The sequence below is a fragment of the Ambystoma mexicanum genome, chromosome 3p (assembly GCF_040938575.1).
Source record: "Ambystoma mexicanum isolate Mex_15411 chromosome 3p, UKY_AmexF1_1, whole genome shotgun sequence".
Taxonomy (NCBI): Eukaryota; Metazoa; Chordata; class Amphibia; order Caudata; family Ambystomatidae; genus Ambystoma; species Ambystoma mexicanum.
Window position 1 is genome coordinate 992,167,999 of NC_090925.1, and position 22,711 is coordinate 992,190,709.

Below are 22,711 nucleotides of genomic sequence, written 5' to 3' on the forward strand. Positions count from 1 at the left end.
TTTTCACAGCTTGATATGTATTTGTATTTGAAACTTAACTTTCATGTCATTACTAGTTTACATCATACCTGGTTAGGACTGTGTTGCTTGTTTCGAGCAAGCCCATTTAGCACTCCATTACCAGTTTACATTGTGCCCAGTTATCAAATTGTCGTATTGCCAGAAATGTAAGAGACCCGCTACTGAGGATCAAGTAGAGGTGTCACAGTATTAGTTTTATGACGGTACAATAACCTTCTTGCCAAATGACGGTATATCATGGTTATCGCGGTATAGCAGGTGGAGGTAACTAATCTTAACAAATATTTTCTAAAAGGTCATAAATTGTCAGATTTATCATCACAAACAAAACCATGAACCCAGGGCCAGAATTGGGCTTTTCAACATACTTTCCACTTAAATGCCACCCCTTGCTTGCACCAAACACAAATGCACGTGTGGAGAGGAGGGGAGGGGGGGGGGAGCCCTGCTGCGACTGGCAAAGCAAACTGAATAGCTTTTCATAAGTGGTCATTTAGGCTATTAGCTCCCCCACTGGCTACTGATAATCTGCATGCCACAGATCAATGGAGTCTGATGGTAGTATACGCTTGTGCGCATACACACACACACACGCACACGCACACGCACGCACTCTCTCTTTACGTTACAGCCTTTAGTTTACTTCTGGGCCAAAAGGTGTTCAGTAATCACAGACATGTTACCCTTTGGTATGGCAGCAGGGAATACCCACAGAGATGATTAAATTTCGCAGTGTGACTTATTATATGTAAATTCAATGATAGAACCAGGGAAATCCACCATTGTCATATGTTTAGAAAACATTATCCATTATAAATATATAAACCCCAAAGCCGCCAACCCAAAGTCCCGGGAGGATAGCTCAGCGGCAACGTTCATGCCTTGGAAGCAAGACGACACGAAGCAACACAGGTTTGATCCCTGGGTCCGCGCTTAGAAACCTGTGGGTGTTTAAGTGCGTTATAAATACGCAACTAAGACAAAAACAATTACGCAACTAAATAAACAAAACCAATTTCTTTAACAGCGCCTCGATGCCCTGGGGCTGTGTGAGCGCTTCAAAAAAAAATGTAAATAAAAAAAAAGTAAACCCCTTTCTTTCTTGGCACTGTATTTATTCTTCCTATTGCTAACATGTTGATTTTGTGTCAGGCACGTGTGGTTTATGGAATGCCATTAAAAACTGCTCAAACTGAAACTACTTGGCAGACGGCACATCCAACAGTGCAAGACCAAGACTGCGCAGAACTTGCTTACTGCAGCCTTTCCAAATCAGATTGAAAAGCACACTTAACGGTATGAACGGTATACCGGTATAAACAATGTGACGGTTATTATTGTTCAATTAAGTGGTTCACGGTATCTTTAACGGTATACCGTAATACCGTTACATCCCTAGGATCAAGACTGCCAAATAACCTTGTTGATGAAAAGTTGTCCTATTCACAGGTTCTACAATTACATTTGAGCTCATTGTGCTTCACCAGAGGAGAAATAACTATTTGCGTATACTTCTCTCTGTCATGTTATATTATGTGGTAACACTCAACTCCAGGAGTTGATTTCCCGCCTAAGCAAGGTGGGTGCACCCAAAGCCCATATACATATTCAACTTTAGTGAGGCCTCCAACCCGTCTCGCACCACCCTTACAAACAACCTCTATAGCCCCAATGAGCTAGGAAACCGGCCAATGTACAGTAAGAATATATATTTTTATTTAAGGTTTGACCAAGAAGACTAGCAACCAACATCAACCACCAATGCTGTGGCACTACACAATATCACAACTCCAAATTACTTTCCATTATTAAAACAACACTGGTACAATTTTGAAATATGCAGTCACAATTTACATCAGATTTAATTGCACATTAACCAATACAAACATTCACAATACAATGGAAAAATCGTTTTGGCTTTATTTTGAGAAGGGCAATGTGTGAGAAAGAAACGCAATGGGAAAATAGTTTTGGCCTTATTTTTTTTTGGAAAAGGCAAGGTTGGGAAAAGGAACTCAAATGGGGAAATCGTTTGGAACAATTTGTTCTCCAAGGAAATGCAGGGTTTGGAGATTCTGGTTTTGGATGCAAGGCAATCGGTGTGAAATTTCGTTTGACCCCCTCCCCATTCACTTGAAAGGTAGCGTTTTAGGATTACTTCTTTTGGGATTCAGGACCCCGCCCCCACCCTCCCCCTTCTGGACAGAAGTCGGGAGTTTCAGAAGAACAGTCGCCCACGTCTTTATTGTTTATACCTGGGCATGAACTTTGTTAGTTTCGAACTCTAACAACACTCATCCAGTGATTTTTCTATATGGGAATGATTTGATTGAACTTCAATTCAGTGCGCTAAGAATCTATACAGCTTCCCCCCCCCCTCCCACAATTTAACGGAAAGGATTAAGGCGGGCTGTTCTCAATTCAATTTAAATGGATAGGGTGATTTTCTATAGTGTCGTTAATTTAACTTTGATTTAATAAAATATACCAACGGACTTCCCTATACCCCCCCTTATGCGCTATGCAAGATGGAGATTAAGGCTGCCAGGTGCCCCCACCACCCCCACACTTCTGGCGACTTTGGGATATATCTACTTACATGGGAGGCCTTGCTTATGTGGCATCCACGGAAACAGCAGGGCTCCTCTTGAGGACAGCACAGATCTGGTCAAGGGCTTCAGTCAATGATTTTCTCCTGCACCCAGACTTCCTCTTTTCCTCTGATGGGGTTCCCAGATAGCTTCAAGACTTCCCTGTCACTGTCTCCAATGCAAGGATTGAGGCCTCTCTGCTAGATGTTCCTCGCAAGAGTCCGACAGTAGACTACCTCCAGGAATAAAGTGGAAAAGCCCTGTTCTGATGCAAATGTGACCTCATATAGGGCTGATGACACTCCTACATTATCATACTTCCCACAAAGAGGATTGGCTAGTGCTCTCCCTTCACCAAGACACCCACTGGCTGATGATAGGACCAGAAGGTGGGAGGAATGGGTTATGGAAGCTGAAGGAGGAGGAAAAAATACATCATCCAAAAATGGCAGGTGGGTCTTACCTTTTTGGGTTCTGAAAATCTAGCAACATGGCAGTTATGCTAATTTTTCAGGTAACTTCATAAATCTATATATTTTCTAATTCTTCTTTTTATGGCGAGTTGGAAAATACTAATTTTATTTTGGCACACCCTTCATGCGCAGAACCACTGTTTTTCGCGATTTGTGGCTGCGCCGTAATGGTTACAACTCATACTTCCAACATTAATTTCATCGTCTATCACTCTATCAATATTTCCAGTGCCTCACATGTATGAAAATGCCAGAATCATAATTTTGATCATAACTTATGGACATCACAAAAATGTTGATTTTAAATGGTCCCAACTGGCTCTTTATAACCTTTAATATGAATCCAGGCTGGGCTCACTGGGACACACATGTCATGACCCTTACCCCTGACCCTCACTGGCAAGTCAGCCTCCTAGCTAAGGCCAGGTTCTGGGCCTCCATTATGGCCTCAAAGCTCTTTGCACCTCATCCAAGACTCTCTTGGAGACGGTCCTGGCGCCTTTGGCGCCAGCCTCATAATCATTATGGAGACCAACATTAGGATGGGACTCTTTACATGGGACTACTTTATTCAGGGACTTCAGCTAACATGGAGGCACTCCCATAGCTCAGGTGCAAAGAACTGAGCTATGCAGTATAGTGTGTAGGGTGTGGCTGGACCTGGGACAACTTTATCTGGACTACTTTTCCTGAGACTATTTAAACCACACCCAAACAGCAGAACACGCTTTGCGTTATTCTGCTGTTTGCAGCGTAACGCTCACTGTGTCTAGATCGGGTCTCCAGTGTTCCTTGATGCCCGCTTATCCTGACCCCACGAACCTGAAGAGAAAGAGAACATCGTTAACATAATCGTACCTGTGAGTAGCCTCCTGTCTTTGACTCATCGCCGGCAGCAGATCCCGCTTACCTGAAGATACTCAACCCAGCGAATTCCATCATTCCGGTGCCGCATGTCTTCTGAATACAACAACCTGGAAAGAAGAGCAAGAAAGGCAGCATTAGAGCGCGTTTAATCACATTTCCTCCCGAACGACGAAAGCCAAGCCACAAGATCCTTACCTGGTTGGTCGTCTCTTGGTCAGCATTATTTCGGGAACCTCACAGCACACGACGAGGAACACAGCAGCCTGTGAAGAAGGGAGAAAAACACAGGTTAGCAAAAAAAAGGACAAAACGGCGCTGTGCACTGCTCACCGGACAGCATAGCCCTCATCGCGCCTTCACTTGCTGGCTCGTGCTCATCACCAATCTGCACAACAACACCAAAACATCTTTCCATACCTAAGGGGAAGAGAAAAAACAGACATTATTCTTTACATACAGAAGGACAAGAAAGAAAGAACTAAATACAAAGACTGTAAAGCAGCAAACCTACCTTGTCAAAACGGAGTCGCAGCAGGCCTGGACTCCAGCAGGGCTCGCACCAGTGAAGCAACTTGGTCACTGCACGCCCTCCACAACTACGCGCCCCTGCCACGAGGAGCAGGACGGAGAACGCACCTTATAAAGAATCAAGGTGAGGAGAAGGCCCCGGGGGAGGTTTCAAATCCAAGGGAGGTGGGAAGACACACTACAGGAGACAGTCAAGTCTTGAACCCAGTTCTCCTGTATTTCAGGCCTCACCTTCATCTGAGACATTACCCAGGGATCGGGGAGAAGGCTTGAGGTGCAAGTCATCCAACCAGGGCTGAGTGGCGTCCCCGTGGATACCAGGTGAGCGTAACAGAACGCAAAGCCTAAATAAATAACATCCACCCAGGTGTCATGGAGACATCAGAGATTGACCAATTGGCCCAGTTGTTAGGACAGTTACGTGCCGAAGTACATTCAGCCAGGCAAGAAACCAACGCGCTCAGGAGAAATTTTATTGTTACTAAAGAACGTACCGAGAAATTAAGTAGACAATTACAGGCAGGACAGACCCCATTGCCTGGAAATATTCTGTCCGTACCAGCACCAACTAGCCCAGTACGAATATCCCTTCCTGGGGCAATTCCTTTGGCTCCACCTGAACGATTTACGGGGGATCCCAGGAAGTAGGAAACGTTCATGAACCAGTGTCGTCTTCATTTCCTTTGCAGACTAGCGGCCTTCCCTAGCGACCAGGCGTGGGTTGCCTTTGTTTTATCATATCTGAGCGGCAGCGCTGCGGATTGGTCGGTGCCATTAGTAAGTCAGGATGATCCGTTGTTACATGACTTTGAGGGTTTCCAGATGGAAATGGAGAAACTCCTTGTTCGCCATACCCAAGGACAAGCATTAGACAGCGAACTTTTGTCACTCCGTCAAGGAAGTCGAGACTTGTTAACATACATAGCAACCTATTAGTCGTTGAATCTGGGTGGCCTGAAGATAAAAGAACCACGCTATTTCATCGGGGTCTACGAGATGAATTAAAGGACGTCCTTGCTCGGGTGGTCAACACACCTAAAGACTGTGCAGAATTCATCAACCTTGTGGTGCAACTAGATCACAGATCACAGGACCGAAAAGCAGATCGGATAAGAATGGACACTCGTGCTATGTATGTCCGGTCAAAGCATAGTGTCTCACGAGCATCAGAGAACACAGTAGAGCCTATGCAAATTGGAGGTGTAAGGCCCCCTTTAACTAAAACCGAAAGGGACCAGAGAAGGCAACAACAATTATGTTTATACTGTGGAAAATCAGGCCAGTTCCTCAAGGAATGTCCAGTGAAACCTCAAAGGAGAATTGTTGGAATCACAGAAAAGGAAGATAAAAAAATCAACAAGGAGTCGGAAAACTACCAAGCCCGGAAAGTGAAGAGGTCCGTTTGTCGAGCAAGAAGGATGAGCCACAGACCTCACACTTTGCAGTACCAGTAATTTTGAGCAATCACCAACAACCGTCTCGGATGCATGCTGTTGAAGCATACATAGACAGCAGAGCAGTTGGAAATTATATAGATCAAGATCTGGCAGCAGAGATGGGGCTTCCCGTACGCTCAAAGTCGACTACTGACAAAGTTACCACTGTTGATGGGACAGAAATAGCTACGGACCAGTAACCCAATGCACTGCAGCATTAACCCCACTGTGCTAGGACGGACACCGAGAATCTATTGCTTTCGATCTCAAGGCTCTTCAGTTTCAACTAATTTTAGGGATGCTGTGGTTAATGGCTCACAATCCTCAAATAGATTGGCGTGCAAAGAAGATGGCCTTTTCCGATGACTCTGCTCTCACCTGCTACTACCAAGAAAAAGAGAAACCAGATTTACGCACATATGCAGCTTCCAGTACGGGGGCAATAGTACTGGGCGCGACTAGTACTCTACCAAGTGAATACCAAGATTTTCAGGACGTGGTCCAGAAAGAACAAGCTAATACCTTACCACCGCACAGGCCCTACAACTGTCAGATTCACCTCATACCTGGTGCGCAAATTCCTTGTGGCCGAATCTATGCACTCACTGAACCAGAAAATCTCCATCTGAAATCTTATCTAGATCAGTACCTGGCAAACGGATTTATCCACCCGTCTAAGTCACCGGCAGCCTCTCCCTTATTCTTCGTACCAAAGAAGGAGGGAGATTTGAGGACTTGCATCGACTATCACGCACTAAACCAGATCACTGTGAAAAACCTCTATCCACTGCCCCTTATTCCCGAATTATTAGATCAAGTTAAGGACCCCCAAATCTATACCAAACTAGACCTTAGGGGGGCGTACTATCTTGTTAGGGTGAAAAAGGGGGATGAATGTAAAACCGCCTTTCGTACTAAATATGGCTTGTATGAATACCAGGTAAGGCCTTTTGGACTTTGCAACGCTGCCGCTGCTTTCCAATACTTCATGAACAGTGTCTTGTGGGTATTCATCGACGTTTGTGCCCTGGTGTACATTGATGACATCTTAGTGTATTCTGCTTCAAAACAGGATCATGTCAAGCACGTCCTGTCCGTTCCTGCAAAACTCTGCCATCACCTGTATGCTAAACTTGAAAAATGCTCTTTTCATGTCACCGAAGTGGAGTTCCTCGGTTTTATCCTCACACCAAAAGGTATCAGAATGGATATACACAAGGTAGATGCCTTTTTAAATTGGCCATCACCAACTTTGCTAAAAGGAATCCAGAGTATGTTGGGCTTTGCAAACCTTTACCGTCGATTCATTCAGATTTCTCTCACATAGTGCATCCTATTACATCACTGCTACGAAAAAACAATAAGAAGTGCCGTTGGACCGACGAAGCAAAGAAGGATTTCCAAGAACTTAAGAAAAAAATGTACTTCCGCCCCGGTTCTACGGCACCCTCGCAAAGACTTCCCTTATGTAGTAGAAACGGATGCCTCCAGCATGGCTATGGGAGCTGTTTTCTGACAAAGGGACCCAGAAACTGGCCAGTTAATTTTCATGACCAGAAGGCCACAGGATGTCTCACCCCTGAACTTAACTATGCTATCACAGACAAGGAACGCTTGGCTATAAAATCAGCTTTTAAGGTTATCTCCTTGGTGCCAGACATACCGTTAAGGTAATAACAGATCATCGAAACCTGCAGTAACTAAAAAGAGCAAAGGCTCAATCTTCACGTCAACTGCGGTGTGCCCTCTTTTTCGCTGAATATGACTGTGATCACATATCGTCCAGGAGTCCGAAATGGGAAGGCTGACGCCTTGTCCCGTATGGGCATTGATGAAAAGGTATATGTAACTCCAGATCCAGTAGCCATCATTCCAGAGGACAAACTCCTGGGCCTTACAACAACATTGACACAGAGTGAACTGCAAAACAAAATTCAACACCTAAATGGATCCCAAGCTCTCACAAGAATGGTGTGCTCAAGGAGAACTCTACACAATTAAAGATCACCTACCTTATTTTAGGGGCCGTTTTTTTCTGGCAAGTAAGGATTTACAAGAGCAAGTCCTTTCGGGCTATCATGACTCCCTGATTGAAGGTCACCCTGGAATTTCCAAAACTCTAGTCAAAGTAAGATGAAACTATTGGTGGCCCACTTGGCGTAAAGACATCATCCGATTTATCCAATCTTGCGGTGTATGTGCACAGAACAAATCTCAAAAGCAGAAACCAGCTGGTGGTCTTCAACCATTGGAAATTCCTCCTGCACCATGGCACACACTTTCTCTCGATTTTCATTACAGATATACCTCCCAGCCAGGGATTCAACACCATCATAGTGATCATAGACCTATTCTCAAAAATGGCACACTTTCTAGCTTTTAAGGGTCTTCCAAATGCATCCAGTTTAGCGAAGGTATTCCTGGAGGAGATCATACGGTTACATGGCTTTCCATCGGTCCTGATCTCTGATCGAGGTAGTCAGTTCATATCCAACTTCTGGAAGAAGTGCTGTTCAATGCCCCAAATTGACATTCGACTATTCACAAGCCATCATCCTCAAACAGATGGCCAAACAGAAAGAAAAAACCAAACCCTCGAGCAATACTTACGTTGCATGTTACATCAGGTGGAAGGAAATTGGAAGGACCTGTTGTGGGTAGCTGAATATGCCTATAATAACTCGTTACACACCAACACTGGACAAACCCCTTTCTACACCTTATATGGTAGGCATCCACGTACGTCTGAATTGGATCTCCCATCCACTTTGGAAATGCCAGCGGTTAAAACCCTACATACGACCATATCCCAGGCCTTCAAAAATAGGCGGTTGAACACTTACTCCAAGCCAAGAACAGACAAAAGAAATTTGCTGACCAACATCGTAGTAAAGCCCCCGACTATCAAGTTGGAAGTAAAGTCTGGTTAGCATCAAAATATGTGCCCATAAAAGGAACCCGGACCTTTCGTCCCCGATATCTAGCACCTTACTCTATTAAATCCATAATAAACCCAGTAGCTGTTAAACTACCCCTACCACCAACTATGCAGATTCATCCTGCGTTCCACGTATCACTCCTGAAATCGGTGCAACCTGGTACTCGGGTTACAACACCACCAAAACCAATAATGATCGACGAGGAACCAGAGTTCGAAGTAAAGGCTATCCTAGACTCAAAATACACCAGATCTAAACTATACTACTTAGTTGATTGGAAAGGATACGTTCCTCAGGACAGATCATGGGAACCTAGTGAACACATCCATGCACCACGTTTGATTACAAGGTTCCATCAGAATTATCCCACCAAGCCAGGACCAGGCAGAAGTGCTACCGTGAGAGGGGCCTGGGGGGCAGGGGGAGTGCTGTCATGACCCTTACCCCTGACCCTCACTGGCAATTCAGTCTCCCAGCTAAGGCAAGGTTCTGGGCCTCCATTATGCCCTCAAAGCTCTTCGCACCTCATCCAAGACTCTCTTGGAGTCAGTCCTGGCGCGCCAGGCTCATAATCTTTATGGAAACCAACATTAGGATGGGACTGTTTACATGGCACTACTTTATTCGGGGACTTCAGCTAACATGGAGGCACTCGCATAGCTCAGGTGCAAAGAACTGAGCTAACAGGGACATCTATAGATTAAGATGGAGCTTTGTTTAGCTGTGGGAGCAATGGAGCAGGTCAGAGCGAGCAATTTGAAGTCTTGGGTGGTGTCACTGGAGGGTGTTGAGACTATGAAGGAGGCTCTGTGCACCAGAGTTATGCCAACTCTTTTATTGTTGCAATTAGCACAGATTATCTTGAACCATGATGGCATACCCTCGTGGATAATCGGGGTCTGATCACCTGAGAGTCAAGTTTCTGTGATGAAGAGGAAGTCTATCTGGTCTTCGGAGAGAAATTCAAAAATGTCAGGGGAGAACTTGGAGACAGAACGTGTATTGATCAGGAGGCCTCTTCTGCCTGTCATTTCTGGGTGGGTTCCGCAGCTTGGGCCAGTGCTGTTGGGTTGTTCAAGGTTGCTTTCATTCGTTTCTCAGGGCTCGAAGATCAACCTTTCAGCTGGACACTGCAGCAGGTATCAGGAGATAAAAGCAGTCAATGGTCTCTTGAGGTGAGGTAATGGGAAGCCTGTAGAGTCTTGAGATGCACGATTGGAAGGGCTGCTTCTATTTCTTTCCTTGTTCTTTCTTCCTTTCTGATTCTGATGTCTTTGTTGGTTCTAAGCATTTTTCCACCCTGTTGTTTGAGGATCTAGAAGAGGGAGATAGGGAGGGATTATATTTACCTTTTTGATTTAATTCAGGCCTGCGTTTGTGGTTGGTTAATTTAAGGATTTCCTTATCCCACTGTGGAAATCTTTAGTTGGGAAATTATGGAATTGTTCTTGCTCATGTTATTGGCAAAATGGCTTGTAGACTATAAAGATGGGTTGATTTTCCAAGGGTCGGGATGTGGAAAGGGTTCCTTGGATCTCAGTGTATGCGGCTATGGTTCTATGGCTATGATTACAGTTTGCATGATGAATTGTTAGTTTCTGATACTCTGTGTTCGAGGCCTAGTTTCAGTGAGATGGGACCGATTACAACAGAATAGATCTAATAGGTGTGTTGATTTAACTGGGTGCTGGTTGTTGAGGCGGATACAGTGGGTCCAGCCAGTTATTCGTTGGGGGTGTAGTTGAAATTCCACAAGCTATGCAGTTATCATGGAGATAGTACTGTGAGTCAAGGTTTGTAGGCGATTGGTATGCTGAGCCTGTATGTGTTTGTTACATTGGCAAAACTAAAATAAAACTAATTATGTACTAGGTATATAGGCAGCAGTAATAGGTCTGCATTTATTGTGGAGGCCCAAACACTGATTCAAACCTTCCTTAATCTAGCTATGTGTTGGGTAGCAGGCCAAACAGTGTGTCATCTACACAGTCGTAGTATAGTATAATTCAGTTGTATGCTAGATATGCATGGTTGTAGTGTAAAAAGCCATAGACATGTGAGGCCAACTCAATGTTTCAAGCTAGCTCTTTGTTGTGTGCACCAACAGAGTCTGTGGCTGTATGCTTGGTATGCGTGCAATTACAAGATTCACATTTAGCTATATCATAGTTTATTTTTTTATTGTGTCATGGTTTAAAAAATTAAACCTTTCACAAATTACATAGTGTTAGATATGCAGTGAGCAGTATGGTGAGAAGCAACAATGTTTTGATTATTTAACTTGTTGATTTGCTTGTGTTATGTATGCATGCAGCAATATACATAGCTGTAAAGAGGTAGTGGATGGTAAAACATATTTAGTCCAGACAAATGGTTGCCATGCGGTCTAACCACAATGAGTCAACATTTTTTTCTAGAATTTCAGCCAAAGACAATGTTAGTCTAGTTATAGGTTATTGGGTCAGTAGTATAAATTAGCTATACTAATTAAAGTAGCTATATCAACCTCTGCATCTTTTATTTTTTTATAACACATTTTATTTGTTTTTATTCTTGAACATACAACAATGAGCCAATCCCCAACAACAATTAGAAGAAGCATTGGATTCAAGCAGGTTATGCATAGCATATGCAATTGAACAATTTCTACATCATCTTTATGCTCGCCATCATTTGCAATAATCATGTCATGGGGCTCATATAGCGTCCTCCCATCGCTGCCAGACTTTCCCAGCCTTATCCGGGCATCCACGCGCCCTGTACACTCTTTGCTCTATGGCTATATATATCTGAACGTCTGTGACCCATTGCTCAACTTGTGGCAGCACCGCAGAGCCCCACAATTTAGCAATGTTCAGTTTAATCACTGCTGTGGCGGTTGAAAAGCATAGTCTCCTATAGCGTGACATTTCCACCTCACCTTCCACCCCAAGCAACAGTGTGGGATCCCTGGGAATCGTCCGACCCAGGACTCTCGATAGTGTGTTGCAGCACTGCTGCCAGAAGTGTTGTATATGCGGGCAGTCCCACAGTATGTGGAAAAACGTTCCCTCCTCCATTCGGCACCGCAGGCAGTTAGGATCTGTAGCTCTGCCCTAGTGCTAGAGGGCCACCCTTGGATAGTAAATCAAATGCAGTATTTTCAATTGAACCAACCGTAGTCTGGCCGAGATAGCCGACTCGCGCGTTTAGGATCATGATCCAGTCTTCTGGCAACATATCCCCCACAGCTCTCTCCCACTTGGCTTTCAAATTAGACAGTTCAGGAGTAGCAAAGGAGGTGATTGCACTATACATAACCGTAGTAACCTTGGCATTAATACGTTCCACAACTATGTTCCTCTCCATGGGGGTGCAATCAGGCATATTGGTCAAAGCAGGTAGGTGCTGTTGTAGTACGTGTCGGAGCTGTGTATAGTGATATCTCTCAGTTGCAGGGAGATAACATTTTGCTGTTAGATTCTCGAAGGGTACTATACCACCATCAGTTATCAGATCTCCCACTTTACCGATGTCACTTATCACCCAAAGCGGCCACCTCAGCAGTTTATCTACCTCAGAGAGGTTCCCATTCTCCCAAAGTGGTTGCAATGGCGTAATATTCTTGTCCCAGCCTATGAAGGCATGAATCTCTGCCCAGATTTGCATCATCATTCTTCGAGGGAGTGGTGTGGATGTTTTTTGATACAAATTGATGGCAGGCGAGGCCCTCGCGTGTGGTAGTGTTGTGTCAGCATGCAGTGCGTCCTTGACTACAGACATTTGGCTCGCCCAGTAGTGTCTGCAGCCTAGGTAAACCAATACGGCCCTCCCATATAGACCTCTGGAGTGTCTGAAGTGCTATCCTCGAATGCCCACCGCCTCACAGTAGTTTCCTGTGTGCAATCTTTTTTCTGGAACACCTTTGTGGGTATATGAAGTGGGGCGTTTTCTAAAATATACAAGAAGCAAGGCAGTGCTAACATTTTGAACAAAGCCGCCCGCCCCAATAGGGTCAGAGGCAGGGATATCCAGTGCTGCACATCTCTCACGAATCTCTGAGTAATCGGTTGCAGGTTATCAGTTCTATAATCGTCAAGGTCCCTCTTGATCCGGATACCTAGGTAACGAAAGTGACCTTTTTCAATCCTATAAGGGCAGCCCCCTGGGACCACCTCCCCCAGTCCATTGAGAGGGAAAAGTATTGATTTGCTCCTGTTTACCCTGAGACCACTAAAGGTTCCATATTGTTCCAGGAGTCTTGTCACTACAGGGCATGCTATTTCCAGGTCATTTAGATATATCAGCAGGTCGTCCGCATGTAAGGAGACCCTATCTTCCCACCCAGATGGGCCTGGGAAACCCCTCCATGTCTGCGCGTACCTCAACATCCCAGCCAGGGGTTCTATTGCCAGGGCAAAAAGTAACGCCGACAGGGGGCAGCCCTGTATCGTCCCTTTTTTCCCAGCCTGAAAGACCTTGATGACTAGCCATTCACTCTAATTCCAGTTATCAGGGAGTTATAGAGAAGCTGCACCCAGCCCAAGAATTGTTCGCCAAACCCCATCCGACGCATAATTTCGCATAGTGCCTGTTCAGGACCTGCCCTGGATGCCAGCTTCAGAATGTTTTCAAGGAGGACGAGCATTCGTTATGCCTCTGTCTCCATGAGGACAAGACGCACAAGGAGAAGGACTGTGCGTTTTGTGGGAACATGTCGGAGCCGACCATGAAGGATCGCCACCTCCGTCTCGCCAACTGGCTGGAAGGGAAGAGCCCGTCAGGCGAGAAGAAGAAGAAGTCCGAGCGGTCTTCTAAGTCCTGTGAGGCTGCCCCGGCGACGGGGGCCCAACAAAAGGCTAAGCACCGTGAGTCCGCGGGCACCGGGAGCGCCGAACAGTCGGGCTCCTTGGCTGCCAGGCAGGGCGCATCCTCCCTGGCGCCATCAACCACGAGCCAATGCTCTGGCTCGGGTAAGAGGAAGTCCGAGAACTCGGCGAAGCTTCTGGAGAGGCCCCGGTCGATCTCGAAGATTCCGGCAGAGGGGGAGCGAGGCTCGGACCCTCCCCCCAAGGTGAAGGCCCCAGGCGTCCAGAAGGTGACGATGGCCTTAATTCACCCTGCTAGGACCTCGATTGAGGAGGTCGCCGCGGCCCTGGCTCAGTCTGTGGAGGCTACACCAGTGGAGGCGCCCTCAGGACCCAGAGTCTCCCTGCCATCGCAGAGGGGGGAGTCTTTCAGGCCCATTGAGAAGACCCCCACAAAGTCCTCGTTGGAAAAGGTGGGCGAGGGGCTGGTGGCCATCATGGATACGGACACGACCTCTGAAGAAGAGCTCATCGAAGTCGTGGAAGAGGCCCAGCCCATCGGGAGGGATCCCGACGAGGGCGACGACGAGAGCGACGGTGTCGCCTACAAGGCTCCTCAAGAGCCCTCGCTCCCGTCGTTTCCGGCGACGCAGGACACCTCGGCGGCCATTTTGTCAGCGGTTCAGTCCTTATGCTCGGAGATAAGGACAAGGTTGCCCCTTCCCCCGACGGAGGTACCTAAGCCAGACCCGACGGGGGAACCGGAGCCAGGACCTTCGGAGAGTCCACCGCATAAGAGGAGGACAACGCATCCTACGCCACCTCTCCCACCTCTGCGGCCTGCTCTGCCTTCCCCCCGGTCTACTACCCACGGGAATGATACAGGCACGGACACGGCTACCACAGGTACAGATGACGACGGAGGCGACAACGGGACGTGTCCCCCCCCCCCCCCCGTCACCCCCTGCTCGGGCGTCCCCGCCCGACCAGATTGGATCCTTTCATGCCATGATTTCCAGGGCATCCGAGATTTTTCAGCTCTGCCCAGAAGAAAAGAAGAAAGAAGGGTTCCTTTACCAACGGCGCGAGGCTAAAAGGAAGACGGTCCTCGCCGTACCGCTTCTTGGCAACATCTGGGATGAGGGGCTCGCCCTCCTCAAGAACCCTGCCACGGCGCCGGCAAAGAGGGACCGGTACGAGAAGAAGTACCGGGTCCACGACGCTGCCCCCTTGTGCCTTCGGGCACAACCTACCCCGGATTCGGTCGTCTCAGCGGCGGCAAAGAAGAAAGCTAGGGGGCATCGGCCTCGACATCAACTTCCCCGCCGGACGGCGAGGGCAGGAAGTTGGACACGATGGGACAACGGATCATCTCATCCGCAGCGACGACTATCAAGGCGGCCAACGCCCTGGCTATCGTAGCCCGCTACGACAGGGAGTTGTGGTTCAAAATCACCCCTCTGTTAGACTTCCTTCCGGACGCCAGAAGGGCTGAGGCCCTTGAAATCCTACAGGAGGGGGAGATCACTTCGGATCACGGTGGCAACGGACATCGCCGACACCGGTTTCCGTCAGTTGGGAAACAGCGTTTGCTTGAGACAACGAGGATGGCTCAAGGCCACGGATTTCCGCCAGGACGTACAAACCAAGGTTTTGGACATGCCCTTCGATGGGAACAATCTGTTTGGGAAGGCGGTTGATGAGTCCCTTCAGGCCATCAAGACGGACACGGAGACTGCCCGGGCACTGGGAGTGCTCCAACGACGACGGCCGTCCTTTCGAGGCTCCGGAGGCAGACAAGGTGCCTCCAAGGGATCCGGCAGTGGCTCCTCCACTTACCGCCAAGCGGCAAGATCTTCGTCCCAGGAAGCCTACAGGGGACGCGGCAAGTCAGGTGGTGCCCGTCGTCGTCGACAAGGTCAAGGAGGCAAGGCGGCCTCCAAACAAGATTGAACCGACCGTGGGGTCGGGCCCCTGCCTAAGCACCCCGGTGGGAGGCCGGCTGACGAGTTTCGTCAGCGTGTGGGAGTCCATCTCCACTGACCGTTGGGTGCTGGACGCCTTGGCCCAAGGGCACGCCCTCGAGTTTCAGAAGTGCCCTCGCGTTCCACCCGTGGCCAGGAAGGAAAATCACGTCCCTCAACTATTGTTGGAAGTAAGGGCGATGCTCAAGAAGGGTGCCATCGAGCTCGTCCCAAAGAGGCTTCGGGGCTCCGGAGTTTACTCAAGGTACTTTCTCGTAAAAAAGAAGACAGGAGGATGGCGCCCCATCCTGGACCTACGACGTCTGAACAAGTACATCAAGGCACAGAAGTTCCGTATGGTCACCCTCCAGCATGTGCTGGGACAGCTGGAGGAGGGCGATTTCCTGTCGTCGTTGGACTTGGAGGATGCGTACTTCCACATCCCCATTCTAAAAAGACACCGAAAGTTTCTCAGTTCGTGGTCCAAGGGCGGCACTACCAGTTCAAGGCCCTCCCGTTCGGATTGAAGTTGGCACCCAGGGTGTTCACCAAGTGCCTCGCACCGGTGGCGGCGTGGCTGTGCCTACAGGGGATCCACGTCTACCCCTACCTGGACGACTGGCTCATCCGGGCAAGGACAAGGGAGCTTGCTGTGGAGCACACTGCGAAGACCGTCCAGCTGCTCAAGGACCTGGGATTCTCCATCAACTTTCCAAAATCTCACCTGGTTCCGTCGCAAGTCGCCCTGTTTCTGGGAGCCAAGCTCGACACAGTGGCGCGGCTGGCCTCGCCGTCGGAGGAAAGGACCAGGACCATTCTGGGCAAGGTGCAGAGTCTGCTGGCCACGGACATGGCCAGGGTAAGATCTATCAAGTCCCTCCTCGGGATGATGTCCTCCTGCATTTATCTGGTGCGCCTTTGCAGGCTTTGGATGAGACCCTTACAGGAGTTCCTCGATGCCCGCTGGATCCAGTCGACGGGCAGCTTCGAGGACAGGCTCCCTCTCAACGAGATGTTCCGTCAGGCGATCCGGTGGTGGGGTACCCGCTCCCATCTGTCGGAGGGCACAGACTTTCAGACCCCAGCTCACCAGGTGACGGTGACGACAGACGCCTCCCTGGAAGGTTGGGGAGCACACTCCGGAGATCTTCACGCGAGAGGCCTTTGGCTCCCGGAGGAGAAGTCTCTCCACATCAACATCTTGGAGCTCCGCGCGCTGTTCTGGGCCCTCAGGTCCTTTCTTCCGTCCCTCAAGGGCAAGGTGGTGAGGATCTTCACCGACGACACCACCACGATGTTCTACATCCGGAAGCAGGGCAGAACCAGGTCCCCGGCCCTCTCCAAGGAAGCCCAGGGATGTTTCTGGTGCCTCTTCATCTGGCAGGAATGAAAAACACGATCGCCGACTCACTCAGCAGGGAGCTGCGCTCGTGCCACGAGTGGGAACTACGCCAGGATCAAGTGTATCGACTCTTCCGACGATGGGGCGAACCCCAAATCGATCTCTTCGCGACGGCGACGAATTCCAAGTGCCGGAGGTCCGCCAGCAGGTTCCCCCAGCCGAGGAGCATGGGCGATGCTTTCTTGTTCCCCTGGGACGGCCTATTTCTTTATGCGTTCCCTCCGCTGCCGTTGCTGCTCCGGCCCATCAACCAGCTCAAGAGGTCCCGGTGCAGGATGATCCTCGTCGCACCGGCGTGGCCGAGACAGATCTGGTTCCCGGACCTGTCAACGTCCCCACCAGTCAAGCTGCCAACGGACACAGACCTTCTCTCCAGAGAAGGAGGCGCCATTCTTCACCACAACCCGGAGTCGCTGAATTTGCAGGCCTGGCTCCTGCAGCACTAGAGTTTGGAGGGTACGACATCCCGGCCGACTGCAGAGAGGTTCTTGCAAAGGCCAGGGTGTCCTCAACTCTCAAGTGCTACGGACATAAATGGAAGAGGTCCTCTGTCTGGTGCTGTGCACAGAAGATTAACCCTCTGCGGATTACGGCCCCTCAATTACTGCCGTACCTACTGTCGTTGGCCAAAGCTGGACTGGCTCACGCCTCTATCAAAATACATCTGGCTGCAATCTCCCGATATACCAGGACGACGGGTCGGGTGTCCTTGTGGTTTCATCGCCTGGTGAAAGAATTCATGAAGGGACTATTCCGATCATTCCCGCCGGTGAAGGCTCCTGCCCCGGCGTGGGAGCTTAATGTCGTGCTGACCAAGCTCATGGGGGCCCCATTCGAGCCTATGCATTCAGCGCCTTTGAAGTTCCTGTCATGGAAGACAGCTTTCCTCGTGGCCATCACTTCCGCACGACGAGTGGGAGAGATCCAGGCCCTATCTTGCAAGCCTCCATACTTGACTTTTCATGACACGAGGTTGGTGCTGAGGACACACCCATCCTTTATGCCCAAGGTGCCGTCGGACTTCCACCTCAACGAGCCCTTGGTGTTGCCAGTTTTCTTCCCGTCGCCTTCGTCGCCGGCCGAGAGGACTTTGCACTCGCTGGATGTAGCTAGAGCCCTGAAGTTCTACGTGGACCGCACGAAGAGTTTTCGGAAGACTTCACAGCTGTTTGTGAACTTTGGGACTGTGAATCAAGGGAAGGCTCTCTCGAAGACGTCAATTTCCAGGTGGCTCTCCGGCTGCATCATGCACTGTCACCGGTTGGCAAACATACAGCTGCCCGGCCGTCCGAGAGCCCATTCGACCAGAGCGATCGCTGCTACCACGGCGTTCCTGTCTGGTGTGCCCCTGCTGGACATCTTCAGGGCTGCGACGTGGAGGTCGACGCACACCTTCACAAGATTCTACTGCGTCGATCGGGACTCCAGGGAGGAGTCTAGGGTCGGCCAAGCAGTGCTGCGCAACCTGTTCGCCTAAGGTGAGCCTGGGGAGGAGTTAAGAGTTGCTTAAAGTTGAGTTGTTGTATTGCTTAATGTTGAGCCTGTTGCCACCTCCCGTGGTTGTGCATGTGTGTACTGCTATGTATTCTCTTATTCATGAGCATGTGAATCCATGCCAGACCCCATGCTGGAGAAGGAACACGTTACTTACCTGTAACTGTTGTTCTCCAGCATGGGTCTGGCATGGATTCACATGCAAACCCTCCCACCTACCCCTCTGCGGTTCTTCACTTGGTCATACTGCCACTTTACGTGCTACCAAATCTGACGATGGCTGCCAGAGGCGGGGGTTAGGGAGAGGGCAGTTATTGGCTGGGGGCAGTATGACCCAGAGACCAGTGATTGGGTACTACTAAGAAAGACAGATCAGAAACGAAACTGATACAGATTTTTTTCTATACCGAGGATTCCCGGCCTGACGACGGGGGAATATTCATGAGCATGTGAATCCATGCCAGACCCATGCTGGAGAACAACAGTTACAGGTAAGTAACTTGTTCCTTCCTTCCAACTTGCAACAAACATTCTGAAATTTTAACTTCGAAAAACTTTCACCCAATTTTCCCCCTCCCCATACTCTATCCCAATCTGAAGCATCTGTCGCCCCAACCAAAACACAAACAAATTAACAATGTTCGATTGTGACTTGGACCGCTTGGGTAGTCGCTCGATAGGGAGGTTGTGGGGGGGTGGGACTCGGCTATTAGGCTGCCAGAAGCAGTTGAAGGATTGAGATATATATATTCTGCTGCAGACATCGATCATAGAGTTGTGTTTGCGTGGTCCCCGCGTGGTGATTTAGGTCCACATATTCACAGTTCCATGGTTCCATCATTGTCCATAAGAGGTTCCGACTCTTGTACCGGATCTCCTTGCGGGCGCCTCGGTGGCAATCTGCCCGGACGAGCACCAGGTCGGTCATACCTGGACCTCCTGTCCGGTCTCCAGTCCCCCCGCTATCTGCTGTTCCGCCCTGCTCCAGGCCTCCTTAGGGTTTGTGAAGTGCACGGGCGTGCCGTTGTGGTAGATCTTAAGCTGTGCTGGGAATATTAAGCCATATTTGACGTTGAGGGTTTGTAGCCATCTTTTGAGTGGGACAAATGATTGCCGTGCTTTTTGTACCTCCCTAGTGTAGTCTGGAAAGAACGCAATCAGAGATCCGTTGAGTGTGACGGATCCTTTGGTCCTGGCCATCTGGAGAAGGCCGTCTCGGTCCCGATAATTTAGGAATTTGGAGATCACTGTTCATGGAGAGGCGCCGGGCGAGGTCGTCCAGTCGGCATTCTGTGGGCTCGTTCTATGGAAAAGAATTTCGAGAAGGATTTAGGAGCAAATAAATCTGTCAGCCATTGATGGAGAAATAGTTCCATACTGGGTCCTTCTGTTTTTTCGGGCAGACCGAGAATGCAGACGTTGTTGCGCCTAGATCTTCCCTCACTCTCTCCACCCTGTCTTCCAAAGTTTTGAGCCGGGCCAGCACTCCGTTCATCTGTTGCCCGATGGAATGGAGGCCATCCTCCGTTACAGAAATGCGGGTTTCGGCCTCGCGTGCGCGGGAAGTTGGCTTCTGCAGATCATGTCTCAGGAGAGATACTTATGTGCTTATCCCCTCCATCTTAACCTCCATGGAGGCTCTTGAGCTTGCAATAGCGTTCATCACATCTTTCAAGGAGATGTTCTCATCACCATTCACCATTTCTCCTGGTTTTGCAGGCCCCACAGGGGCAGTCGTCGTAACTGTTGAAAACTGCTCCATTGTGGTTTGGGTAGTGGATTTCTTATTGTTGTCCTTGCCCATGGCAGGGTGTGTACTCGCCTCTGTGGAGTGGGTTTGATTGTTTGGTTATGGCAACCACTTATTTGACTAGCCGCTAGACAATCAGAAAATCGAAGTGGCTGCTCGCAGCTAGATATACATTCATAAAATTTCGTTAACAAGATTCTTCTATGCTCTGTAGAATTACCACAAGCCGATGTTTACCCTCCCTGGCTTCACCCACGTCTCCCATAGCCGCCGTCCAGCCAAGGGGACCTATTGGGCGCTATATGGAATTAATCGGTGATATTGCTTGTTTACAGGCTTCTCTCTACTCATGTTGTGGCTCGCCGGCGTTTCCATGTGCCTCAATTGCCTCACCACAATGTTCCAGCAGGGGGGAGGGGATGTCCGTCGGATCCGCAGCCAGTGTTTACGTGAGGGGCAACACGGGACAGAGGGCCAGCACAGGCACAATTGTTGACGTCCACCTGGGACCCGGCACACACCCACCCCATGCCAGGTCAGTGGAGGGGCAGCACCAGGCCCGGAGATCAAGCCTTGTAGGTGGTGGTGTGGATGTTAGGCGCTCTATTTATAGTGTAGTCCACTTCGTGCTGTGCGCCTAGAGTTCACTGCAGGATTACTGAGGCACAGCAATCTGCAGCATTGACCGCAGCGCCTCCAGTCACAGCTCTACTCATTGATGTAGCCGGCCCCCCTAACTGTTCGCTCCCTCACTATGTCTTTCACTGCCACATTGTTATCGGGAGGAGGGGGGGAGAAGAGAGAGCAGTTTTCAGTTAAGGCTATCTCCTCCACGCAGCGCCCCATCAGCAGGCTCTGTGTCTCAGGTTCCACCTACTTGCGGCTATGTAGGATAGGGAAGGTGCTTAGCCCTTAGTGGTCTGGTCCTCTCCCACAGCCGGGTCAGCTGTTACCAACAGTCCACCTCGGGAGCGCGACATAGGATGTTGGTCTTTCACCCTCTCAGCAGGTCATAGCCCCCGTCTCCTGACAGTTTTACGGGTAGACCGTTTTGGACCGCAGGCGAGTCCACAATGTTCCAAAATTGGCAGGCGGTAGGGGTTGCACCTCCTCCGCCCACTCCCTCCGGCTCCTGGGCTTGCGTGGTGTGGCTCCTTCGTGCCCGCTCCAACCACACGGCCCTGGCACTGGCTCAGTTGAGTTCCGGGAGAGGCCCCCAGGGGCGAGTGGGGGGGAGGGGAAGCGCTCCGACACCGAGAGCGGGCGGCGGGCAGAGGCGGCGACATCCTCTCGACCTGCGCCACGACCCAGTCTCCGGTGTATTAATCTTTATCCCGCCGCAGGCGGTGCTCTGCTCCCCAGCTCCTGGCTTCCCTCCGAGGTGAGTTTAGGAGTGTCAAAGTCCGGCGGCGAGGCCGCAATCCTGGTGGCCTTGTCAGGCGTGTTGGCAGTCCACCATCAGGCGACTGTCCACAGCAAGAGGATCTCCTCTTCAGACATGGTCGGCAGCCATATTGCCCTTCAAGTGGTGCGACCTCGGGCAGGACGTTTCGGCACCAGTATCTCCGGCGTTGTTGCAAGTTTCCAGCTGCTGAGTCATCCACACAATGCTGCTGTTGTAGCACGTGTGTAGGTGTGTTTATACACACATACGCCCCCGTTTGTGGGATATTTGCACAGGATTTCTCTGGCGGCCCTTGGAGCTCTGAAGGACTGCGTCCTCATCGCTTGGCAGTTGGCCACTCCCATAACCTCTGCATCTCTTGATTGGTGTCCCCTCTGGTCCTCCCTTGGTTTGTTTGTTACAGGATTGTGGGTTAAAACACTCTTCCATGCAAGGGAATGGCACATTGACTTGTTCAATTGATTTCTATGGAACTTTCTAGTTGTCCTGGAAATTTCCTAAAATGTCTATGGGGATACTTGCCTGTCCCTGGTCATTTTTTCATTACCTGCAAGGATTTAAGTGGGGTATACACCAATAAATGGAATTCTAAGAATTACCACTCATTTATAATTTGTTTTTAATGTCCTGCTCTGCTCTTCTCTCATTGTCCTTCTATGGTAACCACCTGGTAGATATACTAGGTCAGCCAATCTATTGCGCTTAGAAGACTTGAGGGTAGCTCCCCCAGCCCCAATAGTGCCTTACGACAACGCAACATCAAAGATAAGCTCCATCAGGGCTCTTGGTACACACTTCAGTGGACATCTGCTGCAGGCAAGGCTATCCATCTACTCACAGTAGAATGCAGCAAAGACCTATGACATATTCGGACATGCTGGCCAAATGGGGAGTCTCTGGCACCCATGCCATCTCCTCACTCCTCGAAGCACCCATTCACGTGCCTGACCTCATGGTTTTACTTTCTACCATAGCCTGACCAGCCCTTCAAAGCCTTATTTGGCCAAATGCACACACACATTCTAATATTGCTCTGTGATCTGCAATACTCTAT

At 49.4% G+C, this 22,711-nt stretch overlaps 1 protein-coding gene across 3 annotated transcripts in view; it reads left to right on the forward strand.

Moving 5' to 3' along the window:
- NCOA6 (nuclear receptor coactivator 6) overlaps positions 1–22,711 on the forward strand; it is a 1,612,994-nt gene that overhangs the window by 122,246 nt on the left and 1,468,037 nt on the right. The window lies entirely within an intron of this gene.